The sequence below is a fragment of the Macaca thibetana genome, chromosome 9 (genome assembly GCF_024542745.1).
Source record: "Macaca thibetana thibetana isolate TM-01 chromosome 9, ASM2454274v1, whole genome shotgun sequence".
Classification (NCBI taxonomy): domain Eukaryota; kingdom Metazoa; phylum Chordata; class Mammalia; order Primates; family Cercopithecidae; genus Macaca; species Macaca thibetana.
In genome coordinates, this window is record NC_065586.1 from 20,256,986 (window position 1) to 20,283,241 (window position 26,256).

General features: G+C 38.8%; 1 protein-coding gene and 1 pseudogene across 1 annotated transcript in view; both read left to right on the forward strand.

Annotated features, from left to right (window-relative positions):
* The window catches only part of LOC126962727 (60S ribosomal protein L12-like), a 990,727-nt gene that overhangs the window by 218,897 nt on the left and 745,574 nt on the right, over positions 1–26,256 (forward strand). The window lies entirely within an intron of this gene.
* Positions 3,276–8,854, forward strand: LOC126962201 (S-adenosylmethionine decarboxylase proenzyme 2-like; annotated as a pseudogene).

Sequence of the window (26,256 nt, forward strand, 5' to 3'; positions counted from 1 at the left end):
ATGGAGTAAACAGTTCACTCCGTTAAAGAGATCAAAAGAGAACTCACTGAAGTCTTGGGAGCATCATCTGCAGAATGGCTGAGGTAATGCTATAAAGCAAGGTTTAAATGTGCTGTACATGGTTATGAAAATAAAAAGATATACACAAATCTGTGTCCTGGAATGCTGGAATCCATAATGCTACCAAAGACCACCTCTCAACCAAAGGACAGGAGAGGTAAATTGCAAATACCAAAGCATAAATGAGATTGAAAATGGCATTCCCAGCCAGGTGCAGTGGCTCATGCCTATAATTCTAGCACTTAGGGAAAACCAAGGTGGGAGAATTGCTTGAGCCCAGGAGTTTAAGACCAGCCTGGCCAACGTAGTGAGACCTTGTCTCTACAAAAAATTTAAAAATCAGCTTGGTGTGGTGGCACGTGCCTGTGGTCCCAGCTACTTGGGAGGCTGAGGTGGGAGGATCAATTGATCCCCGGAGGTTGAGGCTGCAGTGAGCTGTGGTTGTACTGCACTCCAGCCTGGAAGACAGAGCAAGACCCTGCCTCAAAAAAAAAAAAAAAAGAAAAAAAAAGAAAAGAAAAGAAAAGAAATGAAAATGTCACTCCCTGTATGCTTTGGGAAAAAAATTCAAAGAAATCTTAGATAGACTTCCCTACCCATTTCGAAAGGCTGCTTCCTCCTCACATCATCATCCTCTCAAAATGTCTAAAATTACATGTCCTTTCTCTGCCATTTTTTTCCCTATTCCTTCCTCACCCTCTCAGTCTGACTCTTGCCTCCAAAATACCCAATGGGTTCAACATTATTAATCGTTCTGACCTTTTCTTTCCCCTTACCTGATACTTTTGTCCCTAACCCTGTCTTCCTGGAAACTCCTTCATCCAAATCTCAGTGGCACCAAAAGACGGGGCGCTCTCTCCTCTCGTCTCTCTTTTCTTCACTGCTTCTGCTACATGGGCTCCATGCCCAGATCCCTTGCTCTCACGCAGCATACACCAGACTATTTCCCTCTGAAATCTCAGTCTGTTGGCCTCAATCCCGCAAAGTAAAAGCGTGCCCATATTTGTATCCAAGCTCACTGGTTTCCCCAAAGCTGCTGTTCACCCCTCCACCTGCATTCCAGAAGATACTTTTAACTTCTTTTTCCTCCTAAGCCATTTACCTCTCTGTACATTCTGACTTCCGGCACTGGCACCCAAAACTACAAAGTTATTCATATTAACCTTTTATAGTCTTTTTCTTCTCCCTTTTGACTTGTAGTCACCAAGATTTTATTTTCTGTGTTCAACAACTCTAGTAATCTCCCGGTTCTCTTCAACGCTTACAGTCTCTCTCTATTCAAGCCAGGTATATTCAACATGGAGGTTCCCTCTTCCCTTTCCTTTGTCGCCACATGTGCAGTAAAAAAGCAGGCAGCTTGGTGCCGGTCAGGTAGAGACACCATTTGCATAATAAAAGATTAGGGTAGAATGTCCAGCTTCTTCGCATGCTATGCAAATGGCACACCTGGTCCTACCAATCTCACGTGCCATATGTAAATCAGACATTGCCTCGTCAAGTTTGTCTATAAAACCCCATGGATTTCACCATGGAACCAGACGACCCGTCAGGACTCCCTCTCTCTGCAAGAGAGAGAGCTTTTCTCTTTTCTCTCACCTATTAAACCTCCACTCTTAAACTCTCTTCTTGTGTGTCCACATCCTCAGTTTCCTTGGTGTGAGATGACGAACCTCAGGTATTTAGCCCAGACAAATGACACCGTGTCATTACCAGTCAGAACCTGGAGAAGAAGGAAGCCTGTGGCTCAGGCCTATAATCCCAGCACTTTGGAGGCCAAGGCGGGCGGATCACCTGAGCTCAGGAGTTCGAGACCAGCCTGACCGACATGGAGAAACTCCGTCGCTACTAAAAATACAAAAAATTAGCCGGGCGTCATGGTGGATGCCTGTAATCCCAGCTACTTGGGAGGCTGAAGCAGGAGAATCGCTTGAACCCTGGAGGCGGAGGTTGCAGTGAGCCGAGATTGTGCCACTGCATTCCAGCCTGTGCAACAAGAGTGAAACTTCATCTCAAAAAAAAAAAAAAAAAAAAAAAAAAAAAGGAAGCCTGAAGTTCAACTAGGTCAGCACCCCTGAACACGGAGTGCAAGATGAGAAGAGAGATGGGATATGACTTGTGGGTGAGGGAACAAGCATGGGTATTTATGGGGAGGTAATTCTAGAATTTGTATTTCTAGCTTGTTTGGCATTATGCTTTATAATTATCTCTGCATATTAAGATATTTCTTTTGTTGGATCACTTTTTTCATGTCTTGCCAACCTTATCCTATTTAAGATTAATTGGTAAAACAAATCATGGATGCTGCCATGAGTTTCACTTTAACATAATATTAAGATTTCAGAACCTGTTTTAATTTACAAAGTAACTTAAAACTAATATACGTGTCTTTTAGGTCATATCAGTATGTCAGCAAGAGGTTCTAACCTTTCATTTAATCACTTGGCTTAAAGAAATGTTATATGTAGGTATATTACGACAGAAATCTACAGTGAGCCCTCTCTTTTCCCGGCATTCATCCCAAACCATCGACTTTTCTCTTCAGCATGAAGTAAATGAAAGTGGGGAGGAAAATCACACAGAAGGAAGAGCTGTCTCATTTGATAAATGGAGTAAATGTGAATAGAATTCCATCTATTTGACAAATGGGCCTAATTTAACTCATGTCCTATGTCTGGTGGATTTCTCCACTTGGTGAACACATTAGCGTTTGTGGATTTTCTTGCCTCACTATGTAGAAAGGAATCCACAAGGTGACTCCTAGCTTTTCAGTTCAAATATTCTTAAGGTCTCATTAAGTGATGAGATATCACACACTGCCTAACAAACTGACAGATATTAAAATTATCGTTCGGACATTTCAGGAGTTTGTAGGGATAAGAAGAGAGGTAGAGGGACAGGTTTAGGCCACATACCAAAGGGATCAGAATGGCATCAACTTGCTCCATAACTACCCTAAAAGACAGAATAGAAAATTACCTACAAAATGTATAGGAAATGGTTTATCATTTAGAATTCTACTTCCAGTCAAATAATTAAAAGTGTAAGTATAGGCTAGACATTTTCAGACATGCACATTCTCAGGGGCAGTGTATTCCCTATGGACCATTTTTCAGGTTTTGGGAAGATATGTTCCACCAAAACGACAGTAAAAAGAAAGAGAGAGAGGGAGATAAAGAGAGAGAGAGAGAGAAAGAGAGAGAGAGAGAGTAGATCTTATGAACAGAGTACACAACGCAGAAAAAAGTGAAAAGAATTCCCAGGATGCTGTTGAACTAAAAGCTGTGCAGAAGGCCAAGGGTGCACCCAATCCCAATCCAGACTGGAGAAAAATAATGAACATTCCCAGAGATCAGTCTGCAGGACTGAAAAAGTAATAATAATAATAAAGGGAGCTGACTTGTGACCTGATGTGTCTGATTACGTGAGAGGCAGCTACTCTTATAAAATCTATTTCAGAAAATTAAGATAAGGAGAAATTAACCAGTTTGCATAATCTGACTAGAATGACACTGATATCAAAAATGCACAAAGACTGGAAGAAAAAAGATAATTGTAGATTATCTATGAGTATTATAAAATGTGAAAGAACATATTAGTGAATAAATGTGACAAAGTATTAAACTAGTACTATCGATTGACATTTATTCCAGGAATTTAAGGTAGTTAAAATTTAGAAAATTTGTATATGATTAGCCACAATAACAGATTAAAGAAAAAATGCATAATTTAAAAAGGATTAAAAAGGCACTTAATAAAACTTGGCATTCATTAATAATTGTAAAAAACAAAAATATTTGCAATGTATAGCTGATAAAGATATTGTATCCAGACTATATCAAGGAATATAATTTAATAATAACAAAACAAGCTAATTAAAAAATACATAAAATGTTTGAACAGATTTAAGTGAAAAAATATGCAAATGGCAAATAAGCTCATGAAAAGATGCTTGCAAATTAAAACCACGATGATATATCAAATTTTTTTTTTTTGAGACAAGGTCTACTCTGCTGCCTAGATTGGAGTGCAGTGGCGTGATCTTGGCTCATCTACCTCCACCTCTCAGGCTCAAGAGATCCTCCCACCTCAACCTCCTGAGCAGCTGGGACTACAGTCAATACAGTTCTTGAATGACTAGAACTAAAGGAAAAAAAAGGTAATACCAAGTGCCAGCATGAATGAGGAAAAACTGTCATGGTTGGTGGTAACACAAAATGGTATAGCTACTTTGTCTTATTTTTAATTTTAATTTAATTTAATTTTGAGACAGAATCTCTCTCTGTTACCAGACTGGAGTGCAGTGATGCGATCTTGGCTTACTGCAACCTCCACCTCCTGGGTTCAAGAGCTTCTCCCGCCTCAGCCTCCCAAGTAGCTGGGACTACAGGCGTGCGCTACCACACCCAGCTAATTTTTCTGTATTTTTAGTAGAGACAAGATTTCACCATGTTGGCCAGGATGGTCTCGATCTCCTGACTTCGTGATTCACCCGCCTCAGCCTTCCAAAGTGCTGGGATTGCAGGCATGAGCCACCGCGCCCAGCCTTTTTTAAAACATTTTACTTTTATAGACTTAGGGAATACAAGTACGTTTTTATGACATGGACATATTGCATAGTGGTCAAATCTGGGCTTTTAGTGTAACCATCACCCAAATAATGAACATTGTACACAGCAGGTAATTTTTCAACCTTCCCCCTCTTCCCACCTTTTGGAGTCTCCAGTGTCTACGTTTCCACTCTCTATGTCCACGTGTATGGTACAGCCACTTTGAAAAAGAGTTAGGCAGCTCCTTATAAGTTAAACACACACTTACCATACGAGTCATCAGTTGCATGATATTTATCCAAGAGAAATAAAAGCATGTACCCACAAAAAAGCTATATGCAATGTTTATAGCAACTTCATTAATAATACTTACAGTAATCATGTTTTTAAATTTGTCTATATTCTATGATGCTTCGCTATCTTGGGAATTTATGGATTCAGGGAGTGACCTTCCCTTCCTGGGTTAGCTAATCCCTAGAGACGGCAAACAATTCATCCTGGGATACTACTCCACTGCCCTAAATCAACCCAAAGCCAGATACCAAGGCAAGGAGAGACCAGCCCTGCAGCCTAGAGCCTGCTGAAATTCTTCACTCCAATCCTAAACCTGCTCAGCGGTTTGGCCTGTCTTTCTCATTCCTTTCTGTGGAAACTACAATCAAGACTGTGCCTCTGCCCTCTCCTCTCTGCTTCTCCCTCCTGACTGACCCAGGTGCTTCCCTGTGTGGTCCTGCCTACCATGGCATGACCCCTTCTCTTGGAAACTGTGAATAACAAAGTACCTTCCCGATGGCAGTTGTCTCCTGATCTGTTGGCTTCACCAAACCTGAAAAAAGGCAGTATTCAATACTGGAAACACTCAAATGTCTGTCAATTGTTGAACAGATAAGATACTGTGGTGCATTACTACAATGGAATCCTACCCAGCCATGAAAAGGCACAAGCTACTGACAACATGCAAAAAAACGATGATGCTAGGTGTAAAAAGAGCCATTGAAGGTTGGGCATGGTGGCTTACATGTATAATCCCAGCATGCTGGGAGACTGAGGTAAGGGGATTGCTTAAGTCCAGGAGTTCAAGACCTGGCTGGGCAACACAGTAAGACCCTGTTCCCCCGCCACACACACACACACACACACACACACACACACATTAGCCAGGCACGGTGGGTAACACCTGTAGTTCCAGTTACTTCAAAGGCTGAGGCGGGAGGATTGCCTGAGCCCAGGAGTACATGGCTGCAGTGAGCTACGATCACCTGGGCATTAGAGCGAGACTCATCTAATTTTTTTTAAAAAGCCATTCACAAGGGGCTACATGCTCTTTGATTTCATTTATATGATATTCTGGAAAATGCAAAACTAGTAACAGAAAGTAAGTCAAGGATTGCCAGGAGTTAGTGGGGACAAGTTTAACTGCAAAGTGCCATAAAGGGATAGTTTAGAGTGATGGAAATCTTCTATATCTTGAGTGTAGTAGTGATTATGTAGCTGCATGCATTTGTCAAACTCTGTAAAAACAGGCGAAAAGGGTGAATTTTACTAAATATAAATTGTATTGGTTTTCTATTTCTGCTGTGACAAATTACTACCAACTAAGTGACTTAAAACAACACAAATTTATTATCTTACAGTTTTATAGAAGCCTGACATCCATGTCCCTGGACTAAAATCTGAGTATTGGGAGCATTTCGTCTCTTTCTAGAGACTTTACAGGAGAATCTGCTTCCTAGTCTAAGCATGACCACCTGTATCTTTCCTTATATTTCTCTATATTCATATCCTTTAATCACAGCCTGGAAAGCTTCTCTGATTTAAAAAACTTATTTGATTATTTGAGCTTAAAAAGATAAGCCAGAGCCAGGCGCGGTGGCTCATGACTGTAATCCCAGCACTTTGGGAGGCCGAGGTGGGTGGATCTAAAGGTCAGGAGTTTGAGACCAGCCTGGCCAATATGGTGAAACCCCGTCTCTACTAAAAATGCAAAAATTAACCGGGCATGGTGGCAGGTGCCTGTAATCCTAGCTACTCTGGAGGCTGAGGCAGAAGAATCACTTGAACCCGGGAGGTGGAGGTTGCAGTGAGCTGAGATTGCTCCACTGCACTCCAGCCTGGGTGACAGAGTGAGACTCCATCTCAAAAAAAGGAAAAAAAAAAAAAGAGAGAAAAGCCAGGATAATCTGCCCATCTCATGTTTCTTAATGTAATCACATCTGTAGTTTCTGTTTCGGTGGGCCAGGTTGAGCCTGTAATTTGCATTTTGAACAGTTTCTCAGATGATCCTGATGCCACTCATCAAGAGACCACATTTTTGGGAACACTTATGGAGACATCCAAGAGAATCTATGAGCCACTAGAAATAAGAATGTTTAGCAAGGTTGCTGAATACAAAACCTTCATAGAAAGTACATCACACACTATCTGACAGTAATGTACAATTAGAAACTGCAGGCTTACACAGCATGGCTGGTGACATTAGCTAGCACTCATTCTTCTCTCTCTAATGAGGATACAATGGACTACAAGAGACTGAACCATATCTGCTTCTATTTCCAACAGACTTACATTCAACTTTCGCTCACACACACACACACACAGCTGGGAAAATTTTGTTAGTCTTTATCTATTTTATTTGTGTACATATATATATATATATGTTTTTAGAGATGGGGTCTTGCTCAATTGCCCAGGCTGGAGGTACATATATATATATATATATATATATATATGTTTTTAGAGATGGGGTCTTGCTCAATTGCCCAGGCTGGAGGTACAGTAGCATGATCAGAACTCACTGCAGCCTCCAACTATTGAGCTCAAGCGATCGTCCTGTCTCAGCCTCCTGAGAAGCTAGGACTACAGGCATGTGCCACCATGTCTGACTAATTTTTATTTAAAAAAATGTTTTATAGAGACAGGGTCTTGCTATGTTGCCCAAGCTGGTCTTAAACTCCTGGCCTCAAGTGATCCTCCCTACTTGGCCTCCCAAAGTGTTTGGATTACAGGCATGAGTCACTATAACTTGCCAGATTTTTTTTTAAGCAGTTAATATAAAATTATAGCATGAAAATAAAAGCAACCTGAATTTAGTAACACAGCTGGAACAGTCTGCAGTAGTGGTGGCAGTGGTGAGAGAAAAGGTCTAATTTAAACAATTTTCTGAGTTGTTGGTTGTTCACTTTTCTCATGGTGATGAAAGTAGACATTTTTTCCAAGGGGACAAGAAGCTGCTGGAAGTTTGCTGCTCCCAAGGATCTGGGGATCTTTGCACTACCCCAAGATCTGAGTGAGTCGTATTAAAAATAATGTAAGTCATTTTAAAAGTATGAAAAGTAATGGCAGGAACTGTGATTACTTTTGCACCAACTGAATACATTTGATAAATGTGCAATGTTCAATCCTCAGCCTGACAAAAACTGAGAAATAGGAAGCTTACGTACTCAGTGAGAGTAGCCTGTTTGTCTCCAAGAGACGTCTCATTTTGCAGACATGTGGAACTACCCTCTTTCCGCAAGCACTGGTTCCCATGTTGAAGCTTGCTAGACATGACAATGGGTTTGACTCAATTCAAAACTTATTTTATTCGTGTAAGAATTTCATGAAGCTTCTTAACCAAGGATGCCAGAATTTCCAGGAAGGAACAGAGATTCTCAAGGCAATTTTCCCAAATGGAGCAGCATGTTGTATGAGATGTATGAATTGTGATGCTGGTACTTATATGTACTGAGTTTCCCAGGGAGTGGGGTAATTAGTCAGACAGATTAAACCCTGGAAATTCTGATGAGAGTGCTTGACACAGCAGTTATGGACCAGTTCTGCAAGAAAGATGGTGTCACTGTAGATGACGTCACTCTCTAGAATGAAATTCATGACTTGATACCGGATCCTGTCATTGATGCCACACTGTTCAACTCTTGGGGGAGCCAAGGAATGGAATGAAATAAGATAGAACTTCTTGGACTATTCATATCACTCCAGAACCAGAATTTTCTTACGTTAGTTTTAAAAGAAACGTATGTCATACCTCCTATGATGACTTGATGAGGACAGTTGTGAAAGTCTTCAAGCCAGGAAAATTTGTGACAACCTTGTTAGCTAATCAGAGCTCTAAATGTCACACCATGTTTTGTTCACCCCAGAATATTGAAGGCTTTAAATGTCTTGATTGCCAGAGTGCTGTGTTCAATGATTACAATTTTGTTTTTACCAGTTTTGCAAAGCAGCAATGACAACAGAGACTTGATTAAGAAAAATGAAGAAAGAAATGCAAAAAGCGAACACAGATAGAAGGGAGTGGCTGCTTTCTAGATGTTCATACCAGGGACCATGCTTCTATAACCATCACCTTGTTGTTGCAGAAAGCCTTAGATATAACCATAGTGCAATCATTTTGAACTGTTTGCATTATTATATGAAGGAGTTAGATATCTTGCATGAATGCTCTCTTCTGTTTAGATGTTCTCCATCACTCTTGCTGTGAAATTGAAGTACGTGTAGTAAAAAACACCTTTTATGATATAAAACTTTGCAACACTTGTGAAAACAATTCAATTTAGTTTATGTGCGTATAATATTTCTCCAAGTATCATCCAAAATTTCCTGCACACAAGGCTTTTGTCCCAATTAGGTGTTGGTCTCAGCCTAACCATCTGAGACTGTTCTGTTAAATTGCTGCCAGAATTTTACATCCAGTTGCCTCTACGTTCTAACACACATTCTTTACTGTTACTGAAGCCAATTTCTACTTTATACAGAATTTTTTGCCACTGTAATTAAAATTTTTCTTCCATGAGTCAAGCCCTCTTATGAAAATGATTTCAGCTACTCATTTTGTGTATGCCTTAAAAGAGGCATTGGTCCCTGCATCTGTAGTACTTTAATTGATTTATTCTCTCACCATGATGTATTCCCCAAGCCCACCAAATAAAGCAATGCACCCAAAAAAAAAAAAAGAAATTGCACTAACAAAAAGATCACATTCACGATAAAAAAATAAGGTACCTAGAAATAGACTTAACAAGAAATATGCAAGATTGAGGAATGTATAAAATATTTGTGAAGGACATAAAGAATCCAAATAAGTGAAAAGATAACATGCTCGTGGTTTGGAGGAAATACGAGAAAAGTGTTCGTTTTCCCCAAATTACACTGTAAGTTTCATGCAGTCCCAATCAAGATCTAAACAAGGTTTCTGTCAAACTTCAAATGTGTTTCTAAAATTTATACAGAAAACTTACTTACCAAGAATAGTTACCGCAATTTTGAAGAACAAACAAAATTGGGGAATTTTAGCCAACAAAGAACTAGTTTTCTGAATATCTGAAGAATTTGTATGACCCAATCAGAATAAAACACCTCAATAGAAAAAAAAAATAAGCAATTGATGCAAAGGAAACTAGCATAGCCAAAGCACTTATGAAAGATTGCATCAGGAAAACTCCAGTTAAAACAACAGACTATTATGTCCTATACATCTTTCAGGAAAAATTTAAATGTCTGACAAAACTATGCTAGTGAGAACTTGGAAAAACAGGAGCACCAATTCCTGGTGGTAGATGTATAAATGTATACAAATGCTTTGGAAACTGTATTAGTCCATTTTCATGTTGCTAATAAAGACATAACCAAGATTGGGTAATTAATAAAGAAAAAGAGGTTTAATAGGCTCACAGTTCCCTGTGGCTGGGGAGGCCTCACAATTATGGTAGAAGGTGAAAGGCACGTTTTACGTGGTGGCAGGCAAAGAGGGAATGAGAACCAAGCAAAAGGGGTTTCCTCTTATAAAACCATCAGATCTTGTAAGATTTATTCACTACCATGAAAACAGTATGGGGAAACCACCCCATGATTCCATTATCTCCCACCAGGTCCCTCCCATGACACATGGGAATTATGGGAGCCACAATTCAAGATGAGATTTGGGTAAGGGCACAGACAAATCATATCAGAAATCATCTTGAACAATCTAATTGTTGCAAATGCCCTTGCTCAATGATCCAGGAATCCCACTTACAGGTGCAAATCCCGAAGAAACTGGCATTCAATGAGATTCGTCCTCATTGTGTATATTAGTGAATAAATAGAAACAACCTAAATGTCCATCCACAGCAGAACAGATAAATAAATTGTGGCATAGTTATCTAATGCAATATTACATAACAGAAAAAATGAATAAATTGAATCTGTAAGGATGGCATGAGTAAATCTAAAAAGTATAATGTTGGCAAGAGGATTAAAAAGCAAATTTCAGAGTATATAAATTTATCAAATTTGCATAAAACTTAAAATGTTGCACCTAATTTCTATGCACTGTTGACACACATAAAAATATGTTTATTAATGCAAAACCATGGATAAGAATGGTAAACATGAGGTCCTCTTACCGGTTAACTGAGGAATGAGTGAATAACATGGATTCAAAAAGGTTGATGTGACCAGGTGTGGTGGCTCAAGTTTATAATCCCAGCACTTTGGGAGGCTGAGGCAGGTAGATCACCTGACGTCAGGAGTTCAAGGCCAGCCTGACCAACATAGTGAAACCCCATCTCTACTAAATACAAAAAATTAGCCAGGCATGGTGTGCATGCCTGTAATCCCAACTACTTGAGGCAGGAAAATTGCTTGATCCTGGGAGGCAGAGGTTGCAGTGAGCCAAGATTGCATCATTGCGCCCCAGACTGGGAAACAAGAGTGAAACTCCGTCTAAAAAAAAAAAACAGAAAAACAAAAAACAGAACAGTGATGAGGGCCTCAACCGTATTTGAAATCTTGTTTCTGTGTTTAAAATGTCTTACACTCAATGCAGCACTGAGTGTAGATTTGATAGAATTTTTCAATATATTTTATAGGTTGTTTTCTGGATGTTTGATATACTTCACAATAAAAATTGAAATAATTTTGTTTCCTGCTTTTCCACTTAATAGTACATTGTAATTTTTTTGTATAACACGGTAATCTTAATACAACTCTTAAATTTGCCCTGGTGTTTCACTGGCTGAATACTAAACCTTTCTCCTTTAGTTGCACAACTTTCAACTTTCCAATTGGTTTCATTTTTCAATATGATAACACTTCAATCAAATCTTTTCAAAAAGGGCATTTTACAGTTTTTAAAAAACTGAGTATGAAATGGAGCACTTGAAAAGAGATGAACATGGCAATTGAGAAGAAAAGACAAGAGAAAAATTTTTCTTTTTAGTTGAAAGTTTTAAATCACAAATCAACTGTTGGAAATAATTTGTAGACATATCCAAAGAAAAGGTAAATAAGGAACATTTAATTATCCTACAAGGAAGCATATAATTTTACAAAGAAATATTAGAGACAAACCACAGCTACATGCAAGTCACTGAATCACAACACAAGATTTCATGTTGTTCATTCAAAGGCTATGTTTTCAATTGTTTATCAACCATGTACTCAGCTTTTCCATTGTACATATGCCAACAGTCTCTTCCTAAGTAAAACTGGGCATATGGAACCTTTCAGCTCCAAAGTTTGGCCTTTCAAGTTCTTCAAATATAAAAATAGCCAAAGAATGCAGTTAAAATGGGGAAAAAAAATATTTTCCATTCATGCATTGCTCTCAATTATATGTTCCAGAAAAAAATAACCTTCAGGCTGAGAAAAAGCATGAAAAATTTCAACCTCAAATCTAAAGATCAATACTTGTGAAAGTAAAATGCAGGGAAATATGGTGAGGGCTAACAATTATCCATGAACTCTTCTATTTATTTCCTAGTCTTATTATCTGCCTTTACTCTCAGAGACACACACAGACACTAAATATTTTCCCTCTACAAAATTAGTTTTAATTCTGCAAAAATCTGGGAAGGAGAACGGATTGCAGAGTCAGACTTTAGTTTGAGTTCAATTTTTGCCATTTTATGTTCTATAAACTCAAAAAAAAACTAAATATTTCTGAATTTCACTTTCTCCCATCTCTAAAGTTAGAAGATGACTACTTTTATCTTGCTTTAAGTATTATTTGAAATAAAGTGTGGTATAAAAAATTAAGTATTAATTAACAATCATGTCACTGTTTCTCTACGGATTTAGCAAGCTGTGTGAAAGCTGTCTAGCCTACAAAAGGCTGTCAAAAGGTGTTTGTCTTTTTCCCCTTTCTCTTGGAAAACAAAAAGACATAAAATTATCATCTGCAAAAGCTGTAGTAGTTATGCTACTATGGTATATGCCATTGCTTTATGGAGCAACTCATTAGTTTTCTTTAAAAAATTGCAATGATAGACTGAATAAAGGAAATAAAGAAAAGTGGCACATATACACCATGGAATATTATGCAGCCATAAAAAAAGAATGAGAATATGTTCTTTTCAGGGACATAGATGGAGTCAGAGGCTATTATCCTGAGCAAACTAACACAGGAACAAAAAACCAAATACCACACCTTCTTACTTATTAAGTGGGAGCTAAATGAAGGGAACACATGGACACATAGAGGGGAACACCACACACTGGGGCCTACTGGAGGGTAGAGGGTAGGAGTAGGGAGAGGATCTGGAAAAGTAACTAATTGCTACTAGGCTTAATACCTGGGTGATAAAATAATCTGTATAACAAACCCCAATGACATAAGTTTACCTATGTAACAAACCTGCACTTGTACCCCTAAACTTAAAAGTTAAAAAACTTACAGTTGATACCAGTGCTTCACATAGCTCTTTAAATGTATTTGCTCTGAGAGGAGTATAGAATAGCACCTTCATCAGAATAAGCTGCGGTGGTTATTAAAAATGCTAATTAATGGCTCACCATAGATCAACAACATTAAGCTCTCTGGGAATGTGGGCTAGGGGCATATATTTTAAAACAATTGCCTGTTGTTGTTTTTTTCTGGCACGCAGTGACATTTGAAAAAAATGCTCCTTCAATGTTTAGGTGAATATGGTCAACAACAACAGGGTTACTACAGATGTCTCCCTGTGCTGCACTGGGAATATTACTACTATTCTATTGCAGACATTAAAGATTAAAGGTCCCTGTGGTAAGTCTTTTATAAAATACTGCCAGGTATTCTCTGGGGAAAAAAAAAAATGTGCCTGGCATAGGAGAACACTCAGCCGCATGAAAACTTAATAAATTACGAAGAAATGCCTAAACGTTCCACATACCAGAATAAAGCTTGCGCTTAGAAAGTCTTGCATTCAGCATGTTTCTTCGTGCAGATTCAAGGTTGGTTACACCTCGTAGGGGTGGTTTCCATTTTCAGAGCAGGCCTAGCCAATTATCTCATCAAGAGTCCAGGTTACATGTCACAACACTGAAGGGAAATACCTTCAGAAAGGTTTATTCAGAAAGGTTTATTCCAACAAGCAGAATCCATACTCACTGAACACTGCTGGGCTTCACTTCCCACAGGTGAAGGGTAGGTTTGGGAACTCTTCGTTAAGATTTTTTTTTATTCTTACAGACAGGGTTGCTCTGTCACCCAGGTTATATAGTCCGGTGGTGTGGTCATAGGTCACTGCAGCCTCTATCTCCTGGGCTCAAGCCATCCTCCCACCTCAGCTTCCCGAGTAGCTGGAACCATAGGTGTGCACCACCAAGCCTGCCTAACGCATTTTACTTTTTGTAAAGTTTGGGTCTCACTGTGTTGCCAGGCTGGTCTCAAACTTCTGGCCTCAAGTGATCCTCCCCTCTCAGCCTCCCAAAGTGCCGGGATTACAGCCATGAGCCACTGTGCCCAGTCCTTTGTTAAGATGTTTATATGCTTTGTACTAAAGTAATACGTGTAACCACTTTTAAGGACAAAGAAGGAAGTAACTGACTCCAGTAAGATTTTAACAGTGTCAGGCTGGGTGCAGTGGCTCACGCTTGTAATCCCAATACTTTGGGAGGCCGAGGTGGGTGGATCATTTGAGGCCAGGAGTTCGAGACCAGTGTGGCCAACATGATGAAAACCTGTATCTATTAAAAATGAAATAAAATAAAATAAAATAAATAAAACAAAATAAGCCATGTGTTTGTAATCTTAGCTACTCAGGAGGCTGAGGCATGAGAATTGCTTGAACCTGGGAGGTGGAGGTTGCAGTGAGCCAAGATGACACCATTGCACTCCAGCCTGGGCAACAGAGCAAGATTTTGCCTCAAAAGACAAACAAAACACAAAGCAAAAAATAAAAAAAAGAGAATGGATTTTAACGGTCTTATCTGATTGTTTGGAATAGCTGAGCTGGGGCCCACGCGTTTTTATTGCACACTCATTACCCCACCTCCCTACCTCCCCACACTAGGACCTTTTATCTGCTTCCACCTCTTTGTATGCTTAGGTGTTTTTGTTTAGAAACTGGAGGAGAAAGAAGTTTGTATGAGTGGAGAAAGATGGAAGAACTGCTGTGGTGTGTTTTTTGCTTCTTCCAGTATCAAGATACTAGACTGTGCATCTGTCTAGAGTAGAGAGACCATGAGAGGGAGAAAAAAGGCACCTCATCCTAAGGGAACTTCTTTGTTGTGAGGCGCAGTATTTAATTAGGCCTCATACTAGCCCAGGAGAAATAGTCATCGGTGCCTTACACCTGCCTGCACCAATGACATGATTTCCAATTCAGCTTCCTCAGTATCATGGTCTTGGAAAAGCAATTGCCTTCAACCATGGATCCACACATTTCTGTAACTGTAAAGAGATGTTGTCTTTTGACTATAAATAAACTATCAGTTTGATGTTTTTAAGTTCCATGGGGTTAAAAAAAAGGGGGGGGCTTCAAAAGAGGTACCCTATGGCATAAAATATAGAAGATGCATTGGAGATGTGGACAGGCAGAGATGGAATGGCTCTCCAGAAAAGAGGATACCATACAAGAAAAGGTGCTGAGCAAGACAGGCTTTTTTTTTTTTTTTTTTTTTTTTGAGGTGGAGTCTTGCTCTGTCACCCAGGCTGGAGTGCAGTGGTGCCATCTTGGCTCACTGCGACCTCTGCCTCCTGGGTTCAAGTGATTCTCATGCCTCAGCCTCCCAAGTAGCTGGGATGACAGGTGTCTGCCACCACGCCTGGCTAATTTTTGTATTTTTAGCAGAGATAGGGGTTTCACCATGTTGGCCAGGCTGGTCTCAAAATCCTGACCTCAGATGATCCACTCACCTTGGCCTCCCAAATTGCTGGGATTACAGGAGTGAGCCACCGCACCCAGCCAAGATGAGCAATTTGAAACAAGGCTGTTCTTTAAGCAAGGAGTCTGGTCGAGCTTAACTGGGGTCCTAGGTGAAGGAAAAGGCCCAGCTGGTGAGGATTGGGGGTTACCATCCAAGCATGCACAAATTGTCAGGTTGACAGAGTCATTCAAAACTTCATGAGTAGGGAAATCGTACAGAAGAGTGCAGTGAAAACATCCTAGTCCAGGCTAGTTCAATAATCCAAGCAGAAAGAAATGAAGAGACACCAGTGAGATTAGGAAACGCAGGAAGAGAAAGGCAAATGCTGTTGCCACTTTCAGGACTACGCAAATCAGGAGACGGGCTGAATTGGAGATCCCAGCGAGTCGTAAACGGGAACAAGTCTAGAAGACACGTGAGACACAAACCTAGGAGTGAGGTGGAAAGAAGGGGGAGGCAGACAAGGTTAGAGATAGCAATTTGGGAGTTACTGATCAGCACATGGGAGTTTCTACTGCTCAGTGCCAGCTATTTTTCTCAGCTCAAGACTGATATTCAGCTTTTCTTTCCTCTATGAGCAGTCTCCCGAGGACTCAGCCTTTATTTCTCCTGTTCTTTCCTATACAGTGCTTTTCCTTCCCCTGTCTTATCTGCTGATATGATTTGGCTGTGTCCCCACACAAATCTCCTCTTGAATTGTACTCCCATAATTCCCACATGTTGTGGGAGAGACCCAGTGAGAGATAATTTGAATAATGGAGGCGGTTTCACTGTTCTTGTGGTAGTGAGTAAGTCTCATGAGATCGGACGGTTTTATCAGGGATTTCTGCTTTTACATCTTCCTCATTTTCTCTTGCCACTGCCATGTAAGAAGTGCCTTTCACTGAGCACCATGATTCTGAGGCCTCCCCAGCCGTATGGAACTGTAAGTCCAATTAAACCTCTTTTTCTTCCAGGTCTCAGGTCTGTCTTTATCAGCAGCAAGAAAATTAATTAATACACCTGCCTTCCCTACTCTGTAGCCTACTGAGGAGTAGAATCTAGTCTCTACACATTCACACATTCTCACATTCTTTGTCTTGCCTCTGTGTTTTAAGATTTTCTTAACAAATTTTTATAGGGAAGAAGACACAGCCCAAAGAGGCTCAAAGTCTTTTGAGCTCTTGCTGTGGAGATTCCTGGTGTATAATTTCTGATGACCTCCAAGAAGGTAAATGAGAAGCTTCTAGGAGCCTTCATCCTTCCTCGCTTTTTTACTGAGCTTTGGTTCACAATATCCTCTTCCTCCCAGCCTTATTAAAGTCTATCGTCCCCTCTCCTTAGCCTCCAGGTGCAATCCGGGCTGGAGATGTTGGCAACTGGAATTCCTCCAGACCATCAGGATCTGTGTCCTGTTACAGAAAGTTCCTTCTGTGACCCCTCCTCCCAGAAACAGCTGTCTCATCATCATGGTCTTTTACCTGCAGAATCAAGTGGTCTCTTCCCATAAGAGACTGCAGATTTAATTCCTGAATTCTCCAAAATGTCCAAAGCAAACACAGAACTGCTAGATTTAAACTATCTTTCTTAGCTTTTCCCAAGTTAAATTAATGCCATATACTAACCACGCCCTGTGGCTAAACTCAGAGAGCAGAACTGTATTTCAGTTTTTCCCCTATAAAATTATTGTTTGACTAATATTCCTCCGTTAAGTTAAATAAATAATGACAGTTTTGTAAAGAATTTAGATGTTATTTTCCATCTTCGTGGAATGAAGGCTGCGTGTACATTGAATCTTTTTACAAATCTCTTCACTTTCTTAAACATTGTGCTTGTTGTGGTTCTCCCAATAATGACCACATCATTTCCTGAACATTCCCAGGGTGAACTCAGTGCAGATTCTTCAGATTTTAGGGAAAATGTGGATTGGTAGGAAAAAAACAAAAGTGACCACAGTTTTCAAATTTTTTTTTTCTATATTCTTCCCCACTGACGTACTGTACTGTTTAAAAGTGTTCTATTACACTTCATATTGAGATGCTAAGCATAAAAACTTTCCTTAGATATGTTCCTATGACATTTCATCCATTTCCAATACAACATGTGGCTAAGTAAGATGTAGTGGATGTCAAGACTAATAGATTTATTTTATGCAAAAATGTATAATCTAATAGCCTTCCTTATTAGAAGTGACTTATAAAACAGACATTTATGCAGTGATGTGTGGTTTCTGTGTTTAACATTTAAAATTATTAAATGGGCTTGGCTTATACTTTGTATGGAAGCTTAAAAGGTTGTCAGAAGTTAGAGATGAAGGGAATTTGAGGTTTTATTACCACACTGGTGTTTTGGACACAAGGCTAAAACACACAAAGATCAGGGCCCAAATAAACTGAGGACTGGCCGTAGAGTAAGTCTGAGGAACTTCTGTGTGAGTGACGGGCACATAAGTCTTTGAGTATCAATGCCCTGTCCTGTAAAACTAAAGCATCTCAGTGGTTGTTTTGAGTCTCAAATGAAATGATGAAACTGGATGTGTTTTTGTAAACTGTGCCACACTAGGTGAAAAGCTAAGGTCATTCTGCTCTGTGGTTAGTAGTTCAGTTCTCTTAATGTGTAAGGCTTGGTTCTCCAGATTCTTGGTCGATAATGCCAACTATTCAACTATTTTCATCCAAGGGCTTAAATAAGAAATACCATCTGTATTAGTCTATTCTTACGCTGCTAATAAAGACGTACGCAAGACTGAGTAATTTATAAAGGAGAGTTTTAATGGACTCACAGTTCCACATAGCTGGGGGGGCCTCACAATCATTGCAGAAGGCAAGGAAAAGCAAAGCCATGTCTTTCATGGTCACAGGCAGGAGAGCTTGTGCAGGGGAACTTCCATTTATAAAACCATCAGAGCTCATGAGACTTATTCACTATCACAAGAACAACATTGGAAAGACCTGCCCCTCGTGATTTAACTACCTCCCACCAGGTCTGTTCCAAGACACATAGGAATTATGGGAGCTACAAATCAAGATGAGATTTGTGGGGGGACATAGCCAAGCCATATCACCATCCCAGCTTTTTGGGAGGCCAAGATGGGAGGATCACTTGAGCCAAGGAGTTTGGGGTTACGGTGAACTATGATTGGGACACTGTATCCCAGCCTGGGAAACAAAGCAAGACCCCAACTCAAAAAAAGAAATACTAATGTTTTGGAGTACCACCCAGGTCAAGCCTTTAGGCTCCAGGTGCCCATTCCCCCAGCTGCTGTGAGTGTTGGCTACTGAGGGCTCATAGCTGAGTTCCTTTCCAGCAAATGCCCACATCAGAAGGAAACAGCCTTCCCTGGAACAGTCTGCTTCTAAAGATCAGCTGATGTAAGAATACACGGGCCCAGCTCTCTGTCTCCACTGAGGATAATTTTGAAGAGTCTTCCGAGATTTCATTTTCTGCTGGGATAGTAGAGGCCCCGTTTGCAAAGGCCTCATAGTTCTCAGTCACCCTCTGTCCAATCCTGCTTCCCCCGTCTCCTTACAGGGTTATTCCCAGGTGTACTGCCTAAAAAATTCTTCTTCAGGCAAATCTCCATTTCAGGAATTGGTGTCACTTAAAAGCTCTCCAGATAACTGCCATCTATCAAACACGGAAGATCACTAGTTTAATCTCTGCATCAGGCAATATTGTTTCTAACATTGAATGGTAGTGTGCCAGAAATTAAAGTGTAACATTTCCAATCTCTGTTCAGATGGGAATTACTCCCTTACAGAGTATTTGTTATAAGACATACATAATGTGATAATACAGTGTCTACAGCATTGTGAAAACTCAATAAATATTGGTTTTACTATTTTTATGGGATACCAGAAAAAAGAGTGAAGGTTACAGTTCCATGTGATTGGGACTATATTAGATGCTCTCTAATGAAATCTTCAGACAAGTGATAGTACTAATAATAATGTGTAATTCTAGAGAGATTTAAGAGTAATTTATTTGGGTGTTGATATAGCTTGGCTATTTTTTCCTTGAAATTTCAGGTTGAAATGTGATTCTTAATGTTAGAGGTGAGGTCCAATGGGAGCTGTTTGGGTCACAGTGGGGGGATTCCTCATGAATGGCTTGGTGCCCTTCTCACAGAAGGGAGTGAATTCTCGCTATTAGTTTCCAAGAATACTGGTTGTTGGAAAGAGCCTGGCACCTCCTCTACTCCCTCTCTATTGCTGCTTCTCCCTCCATGTGATCTGCCCATGCTCACTTCCCTTTGCCTTCTGCCATGCGTGAAAGCTTCTTGAGGTCCTCATCAGAAGCAGATGCCAGCACCATGCTTCTTGTAGTTGCCTGCAGAACTGTGAGCCAAATACACCTCTTTTCCTGGTAAGTTATCCAGCCTCAGGCATTCCTTTATAACAATGCAAACAGACTAAAACAGTAGCAACCAAGAAAAGGGGCAGAGTATTATACAAAATGTAGGAGTCATTTTATATTTACAGTGGAGATATTCATGTAGGAAACACACCCACACCCACATGAAATTTATTGTTAAATAATGTTTGAAAAAATTCTAGCTGAAGTGTGTGACTAACATGATAGCATAAAATATTTGTTGTCGGCTGGGCGCGGTGGCTCATGCCTGTAATCCCAGCACTTTGTGAGGCCGAGACGGGCGGATCACAAGGTCAGGAGATCGAGACCATCCTGGCTAACACAGTGAAACCCCGTCTCTACTAAAAATGCATTTAAAAAAATTAGCCGGGCGCAGTGGTGGGCGCCTGTAGTCCCAGCTACACAGGAGGCTGAGGCAGGAGAATGGCATGAACCCGGGAAGCGGAGCTTGCAGTGAGTGAAGATCACGCCACTGCACTCCAGCCTGGGCGACAAAGCAAGACTCCGTCTCAAAAAAAAAAAAAAAAAAAAATTTGTTGTCAATTGGTGCAAGTCACAAGATAATTAAAAGGTCAAAAAGAGTAACTGGAAGGGTGAAGCAAAGCTTTGGGGGAGAGTTGTTATCTATTATTTATGTAGAATTTTAAAAATCGCTACTGTTTTACAGAAAATGGTGACTAGCTTGTCTCATTTCAATAAGAAGAAAAGAATCGAAGTCCTAGATTTACACTGGAAGGTAGGATTTATATAGGGAAGCTATTAACATTTTCATTTTCCTGCTCAAACACCTTTTAACAAGGGTCATAGTACTCTTACTCTACATGAAACAAATAGTCACCACAAGAAGCTGTTGAATTATCCAAAGAAAAATAACAAGAAAGAAATTATCCAAAGAAAAAATAATTTCTTTATCTTAACTAGGATTGATGGGGCAGGACACTGTCAGGACTAATAAAGCATCATTATCCACTGTATCATCCCATAATCCAAATCAGTTTAAAGTCTTTAAAGTGCCTGATTCAGAATTTTTCCCCTTGTAATGGTCTGAAAAATTACCATCCAACACTACAATCAGAGAAGAGCTGAAATATCAGAACTGGATTATTTGCACTAATGTTCGTCTTTAGTTTTAAAAAGAAATCAGGTAAACCAACTACTAATTGGTAAATCAACTAATTAGTAAACCAACTAATTTTCATACTGCTTCCAAATTTTATTTACCGGTATAACTCAGTATTTCAGACCTTTGTGATACAAAATAAGATTGCAGTTAATACTTTTGTAACTTAAAAATTGTTTTCAAATATTTCAGATTGACAAGTAATGAAGGCTCTTACTCATAACACCTTATTGTACAAATCCTTGATATTTGTCACATTTATCTCTGATTATTTTAAGGCATAAAATGTGACTGGGTATTTTGAAGCCCTCTGTGTTCCTCACTATAATTTCATTTTTCATTCCCTCTCCCCAGAGGTAATGCCTACCCTAGATTTGTATTTATTATTCAGTAAATACTTTTACAATTTTAATAACATATATTGGTAATCATTAATAAAATATATTTTTAAATATAAATGATATTATTTTCCAACATGCTTTATTCTGCCTAAATGTTAAACTTTTAAGATGCATCTGAATTGTTATTTGTAAATTTAATTCATTCCATTATGTTAATAATTACAGTATTAGCATAATTATGTTACAGTATTCCATTATATGATAGAAAACAATGTATTCATCCAGACTCTTGTCTTTGTGATCCAGCTTGTTTCTAATTGTTCTCTCTCACAAACATCCATTGTGCCTTGTATGAGGGCTTTTCTGTCGTATGTACCAAAAGTGGCATGGCTAGGTCCCAGGGTCACAAGCATTTTCAGTTTAACTCAATCTTTATAATTTGCTCCTGACAATAGTTTAATCATGTTGACAGTCTCTCCAGCACTGTGTAAGAATTCCCAATTCCCTGCAATCTGATCCTCACTCAGTAATACAGATTTTTAATCTTTCTCTATCTGGTTACAAAATTGTACCTTCTTGTGTAAATTCTCAATTTTCTAATTATAGTGAGTGCAAGCATATGTATTGGCTTTTAAAATCTTCTCTTCTGCTACTTATCAGCTCATAGTTTATGCAGATTTGCTATTGGGTTATTTTTCTTTGTAAAATTAATATTAGGTCTGCACATATTTGGATAATAAAATTGTCCAAGTATTTGCTAAAGTAACATTTAAGTCTATTTAAATTTAATAAAAATCTGGAACAATCTAGTTCTGATAGTTCAGCTCTTTTCTGATTTGTGTTGGGGGTCATTTCTAAACTCTTTAGGGAGAAAAAATCTAAGTTAAGCTTGTTAAAGAAGAAAAAGCTCAAATATCTCAGTAAGGAAGTCGGGCTGGGAGGCAGGGTATGTACTTCATTTAGTATATACTTTTATTTTCCACTGTGAGGTAGGAATGTGTGTTGTTGTTTTTTTTTTTTTTAAATTTTTCCATAGGTTATTGGGATACAGGTGGTGTTTGGTTACGTGAGTAAGTTCTTTAGTGGTGATTTGTGAGTTTTTGGTGCACCCATCACCTGAGCAGTATAAACTGCACCCGATTTGGATAGTTTTTTATCCCTCCTCCACCTCCCAACCTTCCCCCCAAGTCCCCAAAGTCCACTGTATCATTTTTTTGCCTTTGCATCCTCATATCTTAGCTCCCACATATCAGTGAGAACATATGATATTTGATTTTCCATTCCTGAGTTACTTCACTTAGAATAATAGTCTCCAATCTCATCCAGATCACTGAAAATGCCATTAATTCATCCCTTTTCATGGCTTAGTATTCCATCATATATATATATATACACACACATATATATATACACACACACACACACACCACAGTTTCTTTATCCACTCATTGATTGATGGGGATTTGGGTTAGTTCTACGATTCTGCAATTACGAATAGTGTTGCTGTAAACATGTGTGTGCAAGTATCTTTTTCATATAATGACTTATTTTCCTCTGGGTAGATACCCAGTAGTGGGATTACTGGATCAAATGGTAGTTCTACTTTTAGTTCTTTAAGGAATCTCCACGTTGTTTTCCATAGTGGCTGTACTATTTTACGTTGCTACCAGAAGTATAGAAGTGTTCCCTGAATACTGCATCCACATCAACATCTACTGTTTCTTCATTTTTTTTTTTATTATGGCCATTCTTGCAGGAGTAAAGTGGTATCACAGGGTGGTTTTGATTTGCATTTCCCTGATGATTAGTAATGATAAGCATTTTTTCACGTTTGTTGGCTATTTGTACATCTTCTTTTGATAATTGTCTATTCATGTCCTTAGCTCACTTTTTGATGGGCCAAGGATTTAGCCCACTAAACCAAACAAAACCACCAAACCAAATGAAACAACCAAAATGCCCACTTTTTGATTGTTTGTTTTTTTCTTGCTAATTTGTTTGAGTTTGTTGTAGATTCTGGTTATTAGTCCTTTGTCAGATGTATAGATTGTGAAGATCTTCCCCTACTCTGTGGGTTGTCTGTTTACTCTGCTGACTGCTCCTTTTACTGTGCAAAAGCGCTTTCGTTTAGTTAAGTCTCGGCTATTTATCTTTGTTTTTATTGCATTTGCTTTTGGGTTCTTGGTCATAAAATCCTTGCATAAGCCAACGCCTAGAAGGGTTTTTCCAATATTATCTTGCAGAATTTTTATAGTTTCAGTTCTTAGATTTTAGTCCTTAATCCATCTTGAGTTGATTTTTGTATAGTGTGAGAGATGAGGATCCAGTTGCATTCTCCTTCATGTGGCTAACCAATTATCCCAGAACCATTTGTTGAAAAGGGTGTCCTTTCCACACTTTATGTTTTTGTTTGCTTTATCAAAGAACACTTGGCCCTAAGTATATGGGTTTATTTCTGGGTTTTCTATTCTGTTCCATTGGTCCAAGTGCCCATATTTATACCAGTACCATGGTGTTTTGGTGACTATGGCCTTATGGTATAGTTTAAAATCAGGTAGTGTGATACCTCCAAATTTGGTCTTTTTGCTCAGTCTTGCTTTGGCTATGTGAGCTCTTTTATGGTTCCACATGAATTTAGAATTCTTTTTTCTAATTCTGTGAAGAATGATGGTAGTATTTTGACGGGGATTGCATTAAATTTGTAGATTGCTTTACATAGTATGGTCATTTTCATAATATTGATTCTACCTATCTGTGAGCATGGGATGTTTTTCCATTTGTTCGTGTCATCTTTGATTTCTTTCAGAAGTGTTTTGTAGTTTTCCTTGTAGAGGTCTTTCACCTCATTGGTTAGATACATTACTAAGTTTTTTTGATTTTGTTTTTTGCAGCTATTGTAAAAGGGGTTGAGTACTTGATTTGATTCTCTGCTTGGTCACCATTGGTGTATAGAAGAGCTACTGATTTTTGTACATTAATCTTGTATCTGAAAACTTTGCTGAATTCTTTTATCAGTTCTAGGAGCTTTCTGGAGGAGTCTTTAGGGTTTTCGAGATAAAGGATCATATCATCAGCAAAGAGTGACAGTTTGACTTCCTCTTTACTGATTTGGATGCCCTTTATTTCTTTCTCTTGTCTGATTGCTCTGGCTAGGACTTTCGGTACTATGCTGAAGAGGAGTGGTGAGAATGGGCATCCTTGTCTTGTTCCAGTTCTCGGAGGGAAAGCTTTCAGCTTTTCCCCATTCAGTATTACATTGGCTGTGAGTTTGTCATAGTTGACTTTTAAAACATTGAGGTATGTCCCTTGTATGCCAATTTTGCTGAGAGTTTTAATCATAAAGGGATGTGGGATTTTGTCAAATGATTTTTCTGCACCTATTAAGATGATTATGTGATTTTTGCTTTTAATTCTGTTTACATGGTGTATCACATTTATTGACTTGCATGTGTTAAACCATCCCTCCATCTCTGGTATGAAACCCACCTGATCATGGTGGATTATCTTTTTGATATGTTGTTGGATTCAGTTAGCTAGTATTTTGTTAAGGATTTTAGCATCTATGTTCATCAGGGATATCGATCTGTAGTTTTCTTTTTTGGTTATGTCCTTTCCTGGTTTGGGTATTAGGGTGAAGCTGTCTTCATAGAATGAATTAGGGAGGGCTCCCTCTTTCTCTGTCTTGTGGAATAGTGTCCACAGGATTAGCAACAATTCTTCTTTGAATGTCTGGCAGAATTCTGCTGTGAATCCATCTGGTCCTGGATTTTTTTTTTTGGTTGCTAATTTTTAAATTACCATTTCAATCTTGCTGCTTGTTTTTGGTCTGTTTAGGGTATCTAATTCTTCATGATTTAAGCTAGGAGGGTTATATTTTTCTAGGAATTTATCCATCTCTTCTAGGTTTTTTAGTTTATGTGTGTAAAGGTGTTCATAGTAGCCTTGAATGATCTCTTGTATTTCTGTGGTGTCAGTTGTATTATCTCCTGTTTGATTTCTTATTGACATCATTTGGATTTTCTCTCTTTTCTTCTTGGTTAATCTTGCTAATGATCTATCAATTTTATTTATCTTTTCAAAGAACCAGCTTTTTTATTCATTTGCCTTTTGTTTTTGTTGTTGTTGTTGTTGTTTCAATTTCATTGAGTTCTGCTCTGATCTTGGTTATTTCCTTTTTTCTGCTGAGTTTAGGTTTGGTTTGTTCTTGTTACTCTAGTTCCTTGAGGTGTGACCTTAGAATGTCAGTTTGTGCTCTTTCAGTTTTCTTGATGTAGGTGTTTACATCAGTTTGTGCTCTTAGCACCGACTTTGATGTATCCCAGAGATTTCGATGGGTTGTGCTACTATTATTGTTGAGTTCAAAGAAGTTTTAAATTTCCATCTTGATTTCATTTTTGACCCAGTGATCAGTCAGGAGCAGGATATTTAATTTCCATGTATTTGTATGGTTTTGAAGGTTCCTTTTGGAGTTGATTTCCAGTTTTATTTTACTGTGGTCTCAGAGAGTGCTTGATAAAATTTTAGTTTTCTTAAATTTATTGAGCTTCATTTTGTAATCTATGGTCATATGGTCTATCTTGGAGAAAATTCCATGTGCTGTTGAATAGAACATGTATTCTGTGGTTGTTGAATGAAATGTTTTATATATATCTGTTAGGTCCATTTGTTCCAAGGTATAGTTTTAATCCATTGTTTCTTTGTTGACTTTCTGTCTTGATGACCTGTT